Source organism: Haemaphysalis longicornis, unplaced genomic scaffold (genome assembly GCF_048455015.1).
Source record: "Haemaphysalis longicornis isolate Haplotype H1 unplaced genomic scaffold, Haemaphysalis longicornis Haplotype H1 scaffold_7, whole genome shotgun sequence".
Taxonomy (NCBI): Eukaryota; Metazoa; Arthropoda; class Arachnida; order Ixodida; family Ixodidae; genus Haemaphysalis; species Haemaphysalis longicornis.
Genome location: NW_027526422.1, coordinates 131,227,983 through 131,245,164, shown reverse-complemented (window position 1 = coordinate 131,245,164; position 17,182 = coordinate 131,227,983).

Genomic DNA, 17,182 nt, shown 5'->3' with positions numbered 1-17,182 from the left:
TTATTTTTGTGGTATAAATTCCCTAATTTTATTGTTGTATAAATTTTCGTTGGAACCATGTATCGAACCATATTTTTCTTGTGCCACATATGTATTACGACGACTCTCCCCCCCCCCCCCCCCCCCCCCTAACCCTAGGTATACCCCTCTGGGTTCCTTAAAAGTTTCATAAATGGTGATGAGGAAACCGGAACGACGTTCGCCTCGCCGCGCGAGCGGAGCCAAACCCTTCATAGCATGACTTCATTGCGTGCCGGCACCGCTATACCTTCGAGAACACCCTGCCCAGCGCTTGTGGCGTGATCTCTCGCATGCTCTTCTCCTCGCCTGTTCACGTGCGTTCGCGCCTCAAGAGGAAAACACTGAAAAGGTTCAAGGGCGTACTAACACGGTTCACCTCGGGATAGATGTGAATGGCTGCGGACAAAACGATCCGCGCCTGCAGTCATGGAGAACTTTCAGTGGCAAGTTGGGAAATCCATGCCAGGTGCAATAGCGGGTCGCCGTCGAAGGGATAGGGGGCGCCAGCTCTGCTGTTCCGCCAGCCTTCCACGGCTAGTGCAAGCTGCGGCAGTTTTTTTTTTTTTTTTTGGTGCTGGATAATACTTTCAGGTAGATTTTTGGTTTTCCCAAAATATGAAGAGGGGCACTCGGAGCACGGAATGTTTAAACCACTCCGGTCGCTTTGTCCATTGTCGCACGGCCTTTAGGGCGGGAAAGTAGATGGCCTATAGTCCTCGAAGGGTTGTGGACGATGAGCACCCCTTCTGTTTTGAAGACGCGTCCAACGCATAGCTCCTTGGACGTATTTCGCCGGTACGCATTTCGACCGCGCGACAGTCGATGTCTTCACGGCGTTTGTCGCTCTATTTTAAGTGCTTAGCAGTTTAGGGGCCCACCTTACGTTTGTACCTCGTTCACTGTCTCAATGTCAAGCGACTGCCGGTATCAAGCGGCACAGAGAAATAACGCGCCCACGTAGAGCCCCACGGCGTTGAGGACCCAAACAGAAGCTTCGAAAAAGCAAGCGGTTTCTATAGCCGTACCCAGTCGAAACTCCTGAACGGCTGGCGCTTGTCATACGTCTCCCAGTTGTTTAGTCCAAAGGAAACTGCAGGTACACTTGAGGCAAAATATGTGTATATAACCGGCAGCCCGCGCTTTCATTTAGTTAGGAACGCTCCCTGGGCTGGTTTTTGCGAGGGTAAACGAAAAAAGTGGCCGTCAAAAACAACGGGTTTAAAACTGCGCAGTAAGGCGCCGGCATGTGGGAGATCCCGCTCGCGGTGTACCAGGCATGGGGCTCGGGAGGACTGCGAAAAGGGGAAATTTGAATTGAATTGGAGAAACCTCCATTCAATTCATCAAGAAAAGATTGAGACAAGGAGGAGAAGAGCCTGATGTGTGGTAGCAGTGCGCGGATAACGGCGCCTCAGCCTATTATGGCGAATACCTGCTCTGCAGTTCCTACAGCTTTCAGGTTGAGTGGAACGGCTTTAATTTTTTCTCTGGGTGGCGGATTACGGAACGAATGAACTTTTTGGGTATCCGTTTTCTTGAGGGTCGCAATTACCCGGCTGTCCCCCTTTTTGCGTTCGTATTCCGAAGAGCAAATGGCTTTCGCTCTGTTCAGTAAAGTACACGCAATAGAGGCCTTGTGTTTGACTGGATAACGCGATGTAAAATGAAGGTAGCGACCTGTGTGTGTTGGCTTCCTGAGAACGGAGAACTGCAGCCTCTGGCCTGGTCTCGTCACTTGGGTGTCTAAAGAAAAGGAATGGAGCCGCCGTGTTCTCACTCAACCGTGAAGTGCATGGCGCGGTGGATATAGATTAGATGCTTTTTCGTGTTTCAAATTGCGGACGTCTTCACTACGCAAAACCAATCGTCGACATAGCGGAAAAAGTCAAGGTCGCCGCGAATAGGAACTCAGTTTCCCTTCTATGTGCACCACGGTAAACTTAGCCATTGTTACGGAGATGGCGGCTCACATTGCGGTTTAGTGTTTTTGTTTCAAAATTGACCCCTTTTGTACGAAAAACACATGCTGCACAAGCCGACGACAGCTAAGGGTACAGGCACATTGGTGAACTATGACATGACGTCGAACAAGACCAGGCGCTCGTCTTTGTCAGTGCTCACGTGGGATGCAGGTTGCACAAACTGTCCAGAGTTGCGGACATGAGTAGGCGTCTTGCCGGCGAGGGGGGGGCAAAGATTCGGTTGACCTCGAATCTTTCTTTCGCGGAATGCGGGGGGTTCAAAAAATCGCTTTTACGCAGGAAGGATCGAAGAGTAAATGGGAGTGCGAGGCTGAGATTTGCCTTTTGGATATTGTGCATCCGGAAAGCAGCCCTTCATGCTGACCCATTTCTTTTTGCGGGGACTTAATTTTGCAGACCACGCGAGCGCGTGCCAAAAGCCACCGACGCGCGCTCTGGAGGCCCGGCGCCTGTTGTCGAGACCGGCGCGGCGCGCATGCGCGTCCTGTTTTACTCGCAGGCACGCCGATTTTCTCGCTTCCTGCAGCGGTGCTGCAATGGTCACTCGAGCACCGCATAGCGACGCCTTTGTAGCATTCCTTTCTTCCCGATGGCACATTTGGGGCCTAACGTGACGATTGCGAGGGCTTTGGCTCAAATGCTCTTCGCGTCCTGATAAACACTTGCGCGTAATGTTTTATTTGTTTGTTTCGTGCTTTATCGTTTATAGACGATGAGACTAGCGGCTTGCGAACGGCGTCCCGGAATGAAGCGCGTACGAAGCACAGTCTTAGGTTTATTTACACTATTTACATAACTCCAAGTATTTACATCAGGACAGAATGCCGATTACTTTGTCACTCTGCCCGCTTTGCCCGACACACTCTGCCCGACCCTTCTGCTCGGCCATGATCTATACTGAACTAGATTCCCTCGACCGACTGACCGCACTCGACAAAATCGGTCACTCCGCTTTTGATAAAAAAACCACGCCTCTAAAGGGGGCCGTTCAAGAAAGAATGAAAACCCTTTTCAACATGATTCATATGAACCACGGATTGGCCACAAGAACCAACCAATCCTAAACATGTCCCCACCTGCGGTCACATGACCCAACACTCTCTCATGCAACTCCTAGTACGTTTCCCGCGTACGTTATTGCAACCGACAAGCAAAGACAAGACATCTGCTACCCAAAGTCACTGACCGCGTGGAGTGGTCATACCATTACGTTAAGCGGGCGGCACCTGCTATAAGCCAAAGCCGAACGCTTAGAGTGGTCTTCGCACGGCTAACATCTTACAGTGTCCTCGCCTTGCCGGCTCGCATGTGTCCGCGGGCGCTGGCCCGCACAATGAGGGAGTCGTGGCTAATCCCCTCCCCAGACTGAGGGACCCCGCTGCCCGCCGCCTCACTCGCGGGAAGAGCTGCTCCAAACCCAGGCGAGCATTCTCGAGGCGAACGACCCATAAACAAACAGCACCTACGCCGGCTTCGCAACTCCTCAAAGGCTACGCCGCGCACCTTATCGACACTAAGAGACGGCAACCTTTCGCTTCCCGTCAGCTCGTCAACCTTGACGAACTACCGAGCCATACAAAAGGAAGGAACACAAAGCTTGCACTCGGCGGCCCCCAACTTCGCGTCCCTGCGGTTGCATAAAAGGAACGCAGCCTGACAGCTACAAGCGGAGGAAACTCCGATACATGAGCCACCGGCAGCTTTCATTAATTAAATTAGGAGCCCGAACTTAACAGGGAGTAATGTGGTAGTCGCTGCGGAAATGTTATCATGTGTGAACGTAACTATGAAATAATCTATGATGATGCACAACAAAACAAAAAACCGTGGTTGATTTCTCTGTCATAGGAATCAGTAAAACACGGAAGTGAAATGTGCAGCGAAATATAAAGCTGAGCATAATTTGCGGGTCGGCGGCTATCTTGTGGGTGTGCTTGGCCAGCGACGTACTGCTGGCGGGTCACTTCGGCAAAGGTGTACTGGCGTTATTTCCGTGACGGACGACGTTAGCGAAATCTTGGTGCCGGCATAAAGCACTGTCGTGCTAAAATGTAACACCCGAAAACAAACAACCCTAAGTTTAACGTACTGATGATGATTATTGCTGTCGGTTTCCCCTTTGTAGCGGGGTGATGACATGTATGACATGTCATCTTACCAAAAAGGTCTAATATACCTATGTTTGATGATCTTGGTTTAATATTAGTGCTGCTTAGGGCAGCACTTAGGGCAGCACTTGTTTTTCGGTTACAGGTGGTAACTGTACTAGGCAATATTCCCCTCTGCTTTTCGTCCACCGGCATTCTAATCTTCTTTTCGTCGCCTCGACAGCCTTGAAGTTAACTTCTGTGCTACCCTAAAATCCTAGGGCTTGTGGAAGCCGAATATTTTGTCTTGTATATTTGGATGGATACCCTCACACTTAGTACTGTTTAGTACTAAAGGTTGCGTCCCCGCTAGAAGACCTTGCGTGCAGGGGTGCACTCTTTACAGGCCACTTCCTCCGTTGTACTTCCTCCGGATATGACGTCGGTGGAATCTGTTTGTGTCCTGGAATAAAACACTTTCATGGTAAAATACTTGGCAAATGTTAAAAGTCCTCTTTGAATTAACAACTGACCGAACACTAAAATGGGGGCCAGTTAGTACTGCTTTATGTTTGACTGTGTCCAGATTGCCGAGTGCATTGTTGCGGGGTGAAGACGTAAATTGGCCGAAGGGAAAGATCTCAAAAATTAAAATGTAGTTGAAGCAAGCTATATTTCGCCAAGCAGCAGAACGAGTGATGGCACCACTATAAGTTTGACAGGAAAGGTTTGACATAAAGAGTAAGCATGAAATAATGCATTGAACTCTATTGTTGCCTTTCACAAGCACCATCACATATAGCTTTGCATTTTAGGAACAAAGCAGTTTATTCTTTGCCCTCATGTTGTGTTTCTGCTCATTGTTCTTCTTCATTTCTTGTAAATACCCAGCTCCATGAAACATAAAAATTGGGCTCGGATATTTTTCACAGAAAATAATGTCGAAAGATGCCAGTGTTTGGCCAATCCTGCCACGTTATTCCCTCTCCTGTCTGCCTCTTCTATTCCTTCCGCTCTTTTCTTCTCTTTTACGGTTTCCCATGAGAAGAACAGAGGTATTTGCTTAAACGCAGTGGCTCAGTATGTGGCGTTTGCTCTAAACCGACAACATAATTTTGGGGGAGCTTCAAGTATTTTCGAAGTTTTAAAACTTAGGGTATACTTGACTTAGAACATAAAACTTAGAATATAAAACTTGTGTTTTTCTGTGCGTTTCGTGTGATAAATCGAACAAATTTTCTTTGACCTACAACCTTCGTTCGCCCTGGAGCACCAGTTCCCAATACCAACACAGCACGCTCGGCACTGCATAGAGGGACTTAGAGGCATTACAGATGGTCACACTACGACCAGTACGCTTTCGCTGAACATGCTCTGTGGACACGGATTCACGTACGAACCACCCCCAGATCTTCCCTCCAACGAAGGCCTGCTGCAGAGCGCCTTCCCACCTGGAAGGGAAGGGTCGCACGCCCCGGGAACGTGAATAGGTGCATCGGAATTTATAGACAACTGATATTGGATTTGTAGAGTCCATCAAGTTGCATGAATGCAACTTTTTCCCTATTTGTCCTGGCCATAAACTTGCTTGTGAACTAAATAAACATTCATTCGAAATATCTGAAACACACACGACAGTTAGGTACTGTTCTCTCGAACAAAGCGTTTTCGCGGTTCTTCGTACACAGGATGAAAACTGGAGTTTTTCTTTTCGCTGAGCCTGCCTCTGGACATTGATTGATGGTCTTCGCAACGCAGGTGAAGCTTCAGGCAGCGAAAGAAAAGGTCGTCTTAACACTCGGGCAACCAATTACCGGGATTATATAAGCAGCAGTTTATACTATGAGAATAGAACGTTTTTGAATAGAACTGAGTGTACTTTATAAAATTTTTAGCCGCCATACAAAATTACAACAATCAGCAATGTTGCTTCCGCGAAAGCTATCTATACGACAACTAGAATTCCGATGACAGAACTCAGCCGGTATGAATGTCTTCCTCTGCTGCAAGGTGATGTACATGCGAAGTATTAGAAACCATTTCATGCTGAATTTGTTTTGCTCAAGCTGATTTGCCAAACCACCTTAAATACCTTTTGCACATAAAATTATGGTAGTATAGAGGTCCACGGTGGAACAGCCACCCTGATTCCATCCTCAACAAGCGACGGAGAGCACGGCAAAATTTTTGTAGACACTAAGTAAGCGTTAAAAATTTAGCCGTTTGACGGAAGACGTGCGAAAATTGTTTGGGGTATAATTCAGAATATTTCTACGTAAGTCCAGGAAATACTACCGGATCATGCATAATATACTTTTAAATTGTGGTGCAGTAAAAAAGCCCATTATGTTACTACTAATGCGATACCTTTTACATATGTTTTTCTATCATAGAGCAATACTTCAGAACTTCTAAGAGAATGACATGGTAACGTTGTTCCTGTGTCGGTTTTTTGGGTCTGTATTCTCTGGTCACTGTCAAACGGTGGTTCGCGCTATTCGGGTATTGTTGACCCGCCACTTCCTCTGAAAAAGCGAGCATAAAGTTTTTAATTCTGCTGAAAGCTAGGCTTTACAATCGCGAAAACTCGATCAGCTCACGTCGACTGCACATTTAATGTACCTTTTGGTGGTATACGGCTCCTCGCAGGTTCAAGCGCGCAGCCTTGCCCTGACGTGTGCGCGCCCGGGAGCTCCTGTCACCCGCACAGCCCGGTCGACGTCAACCACTGTTTTGAAGCCGGGTGCAAATGCGGTAAGTCGTGTCATTAAATGATACATTATTAAAGCGAAACTTTATTTACGCCAATACGCCCCGCAGGAAAGCCAACTTTCCTGTGGGGCGTATCGGCGACCGATGATGACAAATGATGGCTGGTGAAGTGAAAGAAAAAAAATCAACTATACCTCTGTTTGACGACAACCACGGGAAAACACGAAGCTTTAGTCGTTGAGTTTGTCGTATGGAAAAACACGAAGATTTAGTCGTTGAGTTTGTCGTTTGTTGAGTTGAATCATAACGATGGTTGAACGCAGAGCTTTGTCGTGATGTATTTTTTGGCTGTCCAATAACAGTCAAAGGGGTCCATACCTCCAGAGTAGCACATACTCGCAGTGCGGGATTGGCTACCGTGATGTGTAGACTACGTGCAATTCGTTCAGAGAAGCAGGCTGCCGTTAAGCAACGTCAGCGCGAGCGGACATGCGAGCACCCCCGTGCTTGCCGTTAGGGTCCGCAGTTTTAAATGCGAATGCATTTCTTAGTCGAGCCATGTCAGGCGTCGTGCGGCGTCCACGCGTCCGCAGGTGTTATCTCTCCACTCTCACCCCCTCTCCCATAGCAACAGCTGCGAGCGCGCGCGCTCCTCCTCTACCCTAGCAACCGGAGCAGGTGGTGCGGGCGGATCAGCGGCGAGTGACTGGAGAGGAGGAGCGCGCTCGGGCGTGTGAGGGCGCTCGCCCTCACACCTGATGAAGAGACCTGATGATGGTTGGAGTTTTTGGCGCAAGGCCAGCTGAGGCAAAAAGCGCCAAACAAAAAATTGAAGAGACCTACGTAACACTCCTAGGCGACATATGCGAGCTGCGTTCGGTGGCGATCATTCTTCACGAGCAAACCTAAAGGTCTCCTATCCGAAAGGGAAGGCGACAGGGCTATGCCACCTCTGCATTGTTCATGTATGAAAGGGGTATTCAGGCAGCTCTGCTGGGAAAGTATTAGGTTGTGAATTAAAGGAGAATACTCGAATAATCCGGGGTTTGCAGACGACATGGTCTTGCACAGTGAATCTGAAAAACAACTGAAAAAGATGGTTGAAGAGCTACAATAAGAAAGCTTTGCCATGTGCCTAAATATAAACATGAATAAATGAAAGGTAATCATAAATAAACATGATGAATGCGCCCTCTGCAGCATAGGTAACGAAACGCTAGAACAAGTGGAAGAATATAATTATCTTGGCCGGATTGTCAGAGCTCATCCCAACCACAAGAATTAAATCCTCCCCCTAATACGGATGGGCTATTGTGCATTCGTCTACCACTCACAAATAATCAGGAGTTAACTCAATGTATCCCTAAAAAGAATGGTATACAACAAAATTGTTGGGCCGGTGATGACGTATGGAGCGAAACTTGGCGTCTTACGAAACAACCAGAAATCAAACTAAGGTCCACCCAGCAGGCCATGGAGCCAATTAAGATAAGAGCAACACTTAGGGACAGGAGGTCAGCATTGTGGATCTGTGAGCAAACTCGAGTCGAAGATGCCATATCTGAAATAAAGAAAAAAATGGAGCTGGGTTGGCCATGTAGTGATACGAACCGACAACTGTTGGTACACGGGGGTAACAGAGTGGATACCGAGATGGTAGTAGAGGAAGAGGAAGGCCACTAACTTTTAGAGCGACGAAATAAGAACATTAGGAGGCAAAGAATAGGCTAGCGGAAGCGCAGGTCACGGACACGAGTGGATGGAGGTCAATGGGATAGGCCTTCGTTCTAGAGAGGACGTGAATTGGCTGGCAATGATGATGATGCTGACGATGATGATTATAGTAAGAAGAAAAAGAGCCACTTTTAGCGCTGAAAAGAGCTAAACCGCATCACCGGCTCTAAAACCTCAATCTTGCCACCTTCATCCCAATAGACACAACCCACTCTATTCTTGACGCTGTCTTTGTGGCAGATGCACTCCACAAGCCGAGTAAACAATACCAACCGCTCTCATCCTCTATAAAAAAAGCACGGACAGAGCGAACAAAATCGAGATAACAAAAGAATTCAACGCAAATCGCAAACCCAGAACACTATAAAAACTCAAACGTGTTAACGTGCTGAAGCTGGAACGTCCCCAGCTTTCTCACTCCAAAGTCGGACCTCTCAGGAACCCAGCAAAGTCATTTCAGGAAAGTAATATTTCTTCATAGAGCAATACGCTGGCTTGGACATGAAGCTAAAAATAGTTCCAAGACTGTGATTATATTTGTGTAATTCGATGTGCAAAATTATCCCCATGCAAATCTAAAGAACAGTTTTAATGGCTCTTGAGTTAGGTCGCGCAACGTGCTAAAGTTCAAACTGCACGCTACGCAAGCTTTAACCCCAAATATTAAGTGCGCAAAAATGTATTCCATTTTGCTGAAGAACCACAGAGTAATCACTGCTGAAGAAAGTGCCGTTAGCCGGAAAGCTGCACATGAAAAAACAATAAGGAATTCTGAAATAGCTCCACCTGGGCTATAAACCATGCATACAGAATCATCCGGATTAGTATAAACCACTATGTGTTACCTTACGTGCGCCAAATGGCCGCCGTTACCGGGATCAGCGCCTTGTCCTCGTGCTCATTAGCTCACCTTGGCCGCAAAGCCACCCCCAGTCTACGATCCCGACAGGAATACCGCAAGAACCTAACAAGGATTCCTATCGTACGACAAAAAACATTGTTGTGTGAACCGAAGTCCTGTTGTTGCTACAAAGCCATCGGTTATTACGAAACACATATCTGTCGTAACGATGAAGTCAATTTTCTCAAGGACAAACATTCCTGTAGTCACAACAGAACTGCCATTGCTACTGTTCACATTGGGCAATAACATTCAAACGATGTGCAACTACTGACGGAACATCAGGATCACGACAAGACAGGAATTCCGCACGACGGAACATCAACATTAGGACCGGAATACGACACATGACAGAACACCAGCATCACGACACGAGAAGACGACAGTACGACACGCGAAAATACGACAAACTACAGAAATTTTTTGTCGTCTTTTTCGAGTGTTGGTGAGATCAAGGAGCGAAAAAAACGAAAGGAATTGTTAATATGACGCAACGTAATTGTAGGTGTCCATTACCAATATGAAGCGCCCTGCCACTCTACGCCCAGACTAGCACCTAGACCATAGATGTAACAGCTGCAGTGCAAATCAGTGCGGTAGCAATAGGAACTAGACTTACATCCTGCCTACAAACGTCCTTCCAAAGTCGTTATGCTCTTTCAAAAGAAGCATATTCTAACCTAATAAGATATAGACACAACGGATATCGCTGACGCACTAATCAAAATATTTATGTGAACAAATGCTTACCGAGAATTGGACAGTTTACTCCAATTAGGGATAAGTACTTCCAAACACGCCTACTACTGAAAGATACAGCGAAAATAGCAATGATCTGTTCACAATGCTAGGCGATATCAACACTGCACATTCTAACCGGCGGGTCACGAAACAATACACAGCAGCTAAAAAATGTAAGAAACAGTGAGTTAGCGAGAACTAATACTGAGCGCTGCACCTAAAAATTCCACGCAGAACTTGGATGACTGCTGCAAGAGGTGCTTGTCGAGATCTTAAAATCGCCAGAAATACTTATCAAGTCAGCTGGAAAAACACGGAAGGAAGCGTAAGAAATGACCGCGACGTAGTAATTATTGCATAGCCAAGACAGCGCGCTAAATAAATATCAGAACTAATAAAATAACAGACATGCATGCGGTCTGAAAATTTGGGCTCCCATAGAAGCTAGGAATCCGAGTCATAGTATAAGTCGGCAATGCAAACACTAATCCTATACAAAAATAAAATTATGGGGTTGAACTAGCCGAACCTACAACTGGGCTATCAGGCGCGCAGTACAGGAGTGCTGCGAGTTAATTTTGACCACTTGAGGGTCTTTAACGCGCCCTTAATTGTCGGCCGACCGGTGGTCTTGCTTTCTTCATCCACCTGAAAGTGCCCACCCCGGCCAGGATCGATCCCGCATCCTTGGTGTCCGCAGGGCAAAATCTTAGCCAATTACCCCCGCGGTCAGCTGGAAACAAAAAAAAAATGCAGACGAGCGTGATCGTGCGAAAAGCAGGAGGCAAATTTTCGGCAGACCTTCTTACCTGCAACCTTACATCGGTAAAATGCGCGAAGGACCTGATCAAACGCCAAAGACGCTACGGGAAGCTCAGGGTGAAAATTTCGCAGATAGTAGCGGAATGAAACAAACAGACGATAAAACTATACATCGAACATTGAGTGAATATGTGCAACAGCCTACAACGTACGCTGCACTTCTTTCGAAGCTGGGCCCTCCTTAACGAGATGGAGGACACAGCACAGTTTAGTTAACAACTAAAATACAACCTAGGCAAAAAACAGTGCACACAATTTCAAGGGAAGACGAAAAACTAAAAGCGGCGCTCGTAAGCAAACACATCAGAATTGACGTGCAGACCGGGTGACCAAAGAAACGAGCAGCACCACCACCCCACCGGAAGTACACGCTCTCACAGGTGCGGAAATAAAAGGGCCCTCAATCAAAAAACAACGAGTGCGGCCACCTGAGAAGAACAATTAACTTACGAATAGCCAAGGAACCTGCACGACGTATACATACAGACGTTCGATTAGGCGCTGTTGTAGACAGTTTGACATATTCTATTGTAGTTTTGAATATATTGTGTTTGTGGTGCTAGTTTTGTTTGACATCCTTAAGCTGTTGTCTATGTATTGGTTTTTTTTTTCCCCGCCGCTGTTGTTTCTGACCGTGAAGGATGGCTCCGTCAAGTTGCTGAGTGCAACTTTTTACCCTATTTTCCGCCATAACGGTGTACGTTTATGGAAATAACGAAACTTCAAACAGTAAGTTCCGCTCGAGAACGGGAAACCGTCTTTACAGTGTGTTAGCCGAGAGGAAAACTTTGTGTCGTACATAACAATGCAGACATGACACACGAACGAGCGTATTTAAACAATCGCCCATTGTTGGCAATAATTCAGTGCGGTAATGGCGTAACAGCTCTGTTTTTCAAGCGAAGCTTTCTTTGTCTCACTAATGGGGACCGAACGCCAGAACACGCTGCAGAAAAGCCAGCTTTACACAATCGGTCACATGATGGTGATGGGTTTCCACAAAAGCACTGAGGTAAGATGGCAAGTTGGGCTAGATGGCGCAGATGCAGATTCATGGTGAACAACAGCGCAAGGAACACACAATGAAAAATAACAGGTGACAACGGACAGCGCTGAACTCGCAACTGAAAGTTTATTTGAAAGAAAGCACGCATTCATACACAAAAACCGTACCATCGCGTGAACGGATAACACGGGGAATGCATGTGAGCGCATTGCAGTTGACATCTTTAAACGGCGTGCATTCCAAGATGTTCATTCCAAGAAGACGTCCAAGAAGTGGCACAATCTGCTAGCGGATAATAAATTGAAATTCCTTGTGAAGTAATGGCACAGAAGGAGCCCTAACGCACTTGCCCTCGTTCGTTGTAATATGGAAAGTCTCTATTAACTCTCTGACGTGCTGGCTGGTAACAGAGTGGATCCCTAGAGAAGGCAAGCGTAGCAGGGGGCGGCAGAAAGTTATATGGGTAGATGACATCAAGAAATTTGCAGGGAGAAATTGGTCGCAGTTAGCGCACGACCGGGGGTAGTTGGAGATTAATGGGAAAGACCTTTGCCTTGCAGTGGGCGTACATAGGCTGGTGATGATGATGATGACTACTTTTGCATCTTTAAAGACAGGAAAAGAACCTCTACATTTGTTGCAATGCTGTGTAATGTGTGAATAGTCATCACCGTTCAAAGAACGTCTATGCTCCATTAGTCGAATGTTAAGGCATCGGCCCGTTTGCTCAGTATAAAACTTAATCACATAAACCACACCAACGCTACAAGCAGCAAAACATGATACATGTTTTACTCCACAGCTACATAGACCTGGAAGCTATGGAGCAAAACGTATCCTGTTTTCTACCTTGTAGTGTTGGTGCGGTTCATGTGATTCATTTTCTCTGCAGTCCTTTTGTACTGTTCAGTGCTTCGTGCGTCATGGAGGCTGCGTCGGAGCATTCTGCCGCACGTCAGAGCACGGCAGTATGGCGACGAGGATCCGTAGTAAAGAAAGAAAGGAAGATCTCTTTTGTGCGTGTTTGAGCAGCCCTGGCTTTTCGCAGAGGTCTAATATTTTGTATACGTTGTCGTGAAGGGGTACTCTAGTGATTTCGCGATTGAAATGGCAACCTTCGGAAGCTTATTTAGGGCCCCTTTAACGTTGTGGTAATGCTTTTGAGATCCCTGGGACGGCCTCACGCGTGCGCCGCCATGCCCGAAACCGCGTGTCCCCGTTGCTAAGGTTGTCGGCATGTGCGCCATGACAACCTGTGTTAATATAGTTATGTTGGTTATTGGCAACTGTATCATAGGTATAACGCCTCACCATATACGCGTGTTTAATTTTATTGGCATAATTTACCTCTAGTCACAACTGTTTTAATCTCTGAAGTGTGTTTATATTTTATAAGTGCCATAGAAACCCCTGCACGTGTCCTAAGATTCGGCTTCCAAGGTTTTTATGTTCGCACGTGAATGCATAGCTACTTCTCAACGTAGGTGCAATCATCGATTATATTTTTATCTTGCAGTCTAGCGTACATAAAACGGGGTTTGCCATCTGCCTTGCTGTTTACATAAATAAACGGATTTTTTCTGAAACGCGGAAGATAGCAGGTGCACTGGCCCCGCTTCTCATGATCTAGGATTGTGGGCAAATGTGTTTCATAGACAGCAGCTAACGGACACTTTATCACGCGGTATAGTTAGACCAACCGGTGCTGTGGGAAAATTTGTTTCATAGACAGCAGCTAACAGACACTTTATCACGCGGTATGGTTAGACCAACCGGTGCTAATATTATTACAAGTGGCATGACTTTATGATTAATTAAAAAAGTGCGGTGGCTTTCTGAAGCCTGTTGTTGGATATGTAGGAGAAAGTGTGCGGAATACCTCCTGCAGAATGATAAATGAAGAAACCATCTTTTCGGCAACGTCCCGAGCTAGGAGAGCCTGGCTACTCTGCATGACAATGCAAAGGTGAAATACAGGATGAACTGTATAGCACTTGCTGTTTTCTTTACTATAAATGAGTGGCGAGGGTACTATCTTACAACTGGAATACTTTCGGCGTGCGGGTGGTGGTTTTCATATTCTATTTTTTGACGTTTTCCGCCTTAGTGATGCGATAATTCAACTCATGCTGGTTTTCTCCCGCTGTGATGGCAGTTGTCCTTGCTTGGCTCATTTTCGGATACTTGGACTGCACGGCAGGTACTGCTTTATAGTGACACGAATATGATTGATATGACCAGGTATATTCTCTACTCCCCAGCCGGCATCATTCTGATGCCATCACAAGGCAATAAATACAATGTACCGTCAAGAGAAAACGTTTGCGGACCATGAAAACAGCAGTTTTGAGATTTATCTGCCGCATGGCAGCCCGGGTACTGTGTGGTAATTTTTGCAATAACTCAGAAATTATACGACATCTCAAATGCGTACCACAGTTTGTGGGCTGCTAACCAAGAAGAAATAACCTAAAATTCCTGTCTTTGTGGCCCGTAAACTTTTTCTCACAGCTGTACGGGCTTGAAATGGCGACGTCGCCTTCGAGCAGAAGCGGAAAAAGTCCGTCATATCCAACGACGTATGTTGCGCATATTCTTGAAGCGGGTTACCTTGTTTTCATTCTTTACCTTGCCTGCATTTTTGACCTCCCTCTATAACCTATCATTTTACTTTCAGCTCCCTGTTGCCAGCGTATTTGTTGCTTCGTTTAGACTTGTATATGCAGCATAAATGAACTACGCAGCAACAGGACCATGTCGTAAATATGATTTTTCGTTTTATTTACTCCTGATTGCCCTGTTTTTACGCAGTGAATGATACGTGCCCCAACCCATGCTCTGGTGGACAAGTCTGCGCCTACAATACTTCGCTGGACGCTGGCGGTTGTCTTGAGGATCCCTGTGTTTGCAGTAAGCTGTCGTTCATACTGACCTGTTTTTTGTGCAAAAGTACTTACAAGCACCTAGATTGTGTGTCTGCTATCAGACTGAACCAGTTTTAGTAACATGAAATGTTGATGCGTCGACAATACTGTTAGCCAACACTTAAATACCTCCGCTTGGGGAAACAAGCCCGCTGGAACAGCGCCGCCTCATCCAGAGTACCGATAGCACAAATTGAATGTACTAAAAGATTGTGACAACAATAATGGCATTACGGTGAACCCATCAACAGTGCTCAGTGCTTTATTAAAGCACTGCGCTTCAGGCATCGTACAGGAAATTTTATATTCTTCTGCAGCGTAAATTTGTGTAGGAAATGAGTAGAAAATATACACCAGTGGTTTTATGTGCACCACAAAGGATAATCAAGCAGATGCTTCTTTTTCGCGCGAGGCCTGTCATTATTCTCATTATCAGTAACATGATTCTCACATCATCGCATTATATTATATGCAATATAATATTCCCCAATTATATGGCAGCGCATGTGCACATATTGTTCGAAAACACTTCAAAGCTCGGTCGTTCTTTGCGTAGTCACGTCACGACGATGCTTATTTTGAGTCAGTTAATAAGTGCTCGCCTTCAATTGTTCGTGCAAAAAAAGGTAAAATACTAACAAACTGACTCCTTTGGGTGCATCAACAACCTTTGGTGAATACGATGACAACAACCAAATGTTTATTTTAAGAGTTGGCTGCTAATTTCTCTATCAGTCAGTAAGTACCTTTCTGTGGTTAAAAACTGTGTTCAATGTCCAACTCTTTCTCGGTGCGTGGGCAGAACATCCCTAGGACAAAAAACCAGCTTGTTTATTCGCCTTCAACTTTGTTACCGTGACCCTAAAGATACGAACCATGAACCACAAATTCCACCATTCGATTGTATAGAAATCACATTATCCCACGACTCTCACCCTGAAAAACAGTTCTGCGGCTGCTCTTTTATATACTTCTGGCGAAAACCTTGGCCTAGCCTGCATGAAGCTTGATATCCAATTTTTTATGGTCTCCTCCGTGTTTTCGCGTTCAAGCTTCCTTTGTCAGGGACTACTGGTATTCACGTACATAAAATATTCTTGCTCTGACTCACGCGCACAACGCCTTCTTTAGTGAAATTCATTTAGCACTTGCTTAAAAACATGCGTTCATGGTCCTCACAAAATTTGGCCTTCAGGCCCATATCTCGCATTCTAAAGCTCACGGTCGGGAATGAAATTCCGTTTTCCCATATATCCCGTCTTTACATAAACGTCCTTTATTACTTCTAGGAGCTCGCGTTCAACACCTGTATGGCACGTTCAGAGCAGTTGCGGTTGACTGACGCGAATATTTGTGCCATATTAAAAGTACCATGAAAAATGTTCTTTTCCTTTCCCCACCGTCCTGGCAAATGCATTCACGTCGGAATCCAATTTATATGTGCACACTGCTTTTTTGCTTAACAATCGCAGAACCAGTGAAAAGTGCGGAATCTACAACGAGATCCGTCCGCATCAGCTGGTAGAATGCCATGGCAGTTATTCTGGAATTGTGACCTTACCTAAAAGAAGTATATGGAATCTAAAAAATTCCCCGCATTTCCCCGAGGGGAAGAATGTGAAAGTGCGAATGCACGAGTTGAATTTGCGCGGTTCGGTAATGTTCGTGAAAGAGAGATCACACACACACACACAACTACAAAGAAAGAAAGATGCATTTATTCACAGACACCTATTTGTGTTGTCGTTGTACTTGATTGCTAGAGCGGATCTCAGCTTTGAAATTTCGTGTCAGTACTCCTTTAAGCGGGTGCATTAGCCCTTCTCACGCCCGATTCCTGACCAATCCCCCACGTGGGTATGCGCCATGTCAGCGGCCAGGCAGCGCGCGCCCATCTCCCCCCGTTGCCAAGGAAGACGAGGAGATTCCTGGCCAATCCCCCACGTGGGTATGTGCCATGTCAGCGGCCAGGCAGCGCGCGCCCATCTCCCCCCGTTGCCAAGGAAGACGAGGAGCGCGCGCACCCGCAGCTGTTGCTTGCGGACGGCGGCGGACGCTTCAGGCTCGCTTAAGAAGTGCATTCGCACTTAAAAAACAAATACCGGTTTGGTTACCCTTTGGGTTAGGGTGAAGTCATTTCGTGTTTGTTAACGCGAGTCTGTGCGTCTCTCGAGGGCGGTGTAAACAAATTACTCGTACTACTCATGCGAGGAGGGGTGGCAATCCCGCAAAAGGTGGACGCCCTTTGGCAC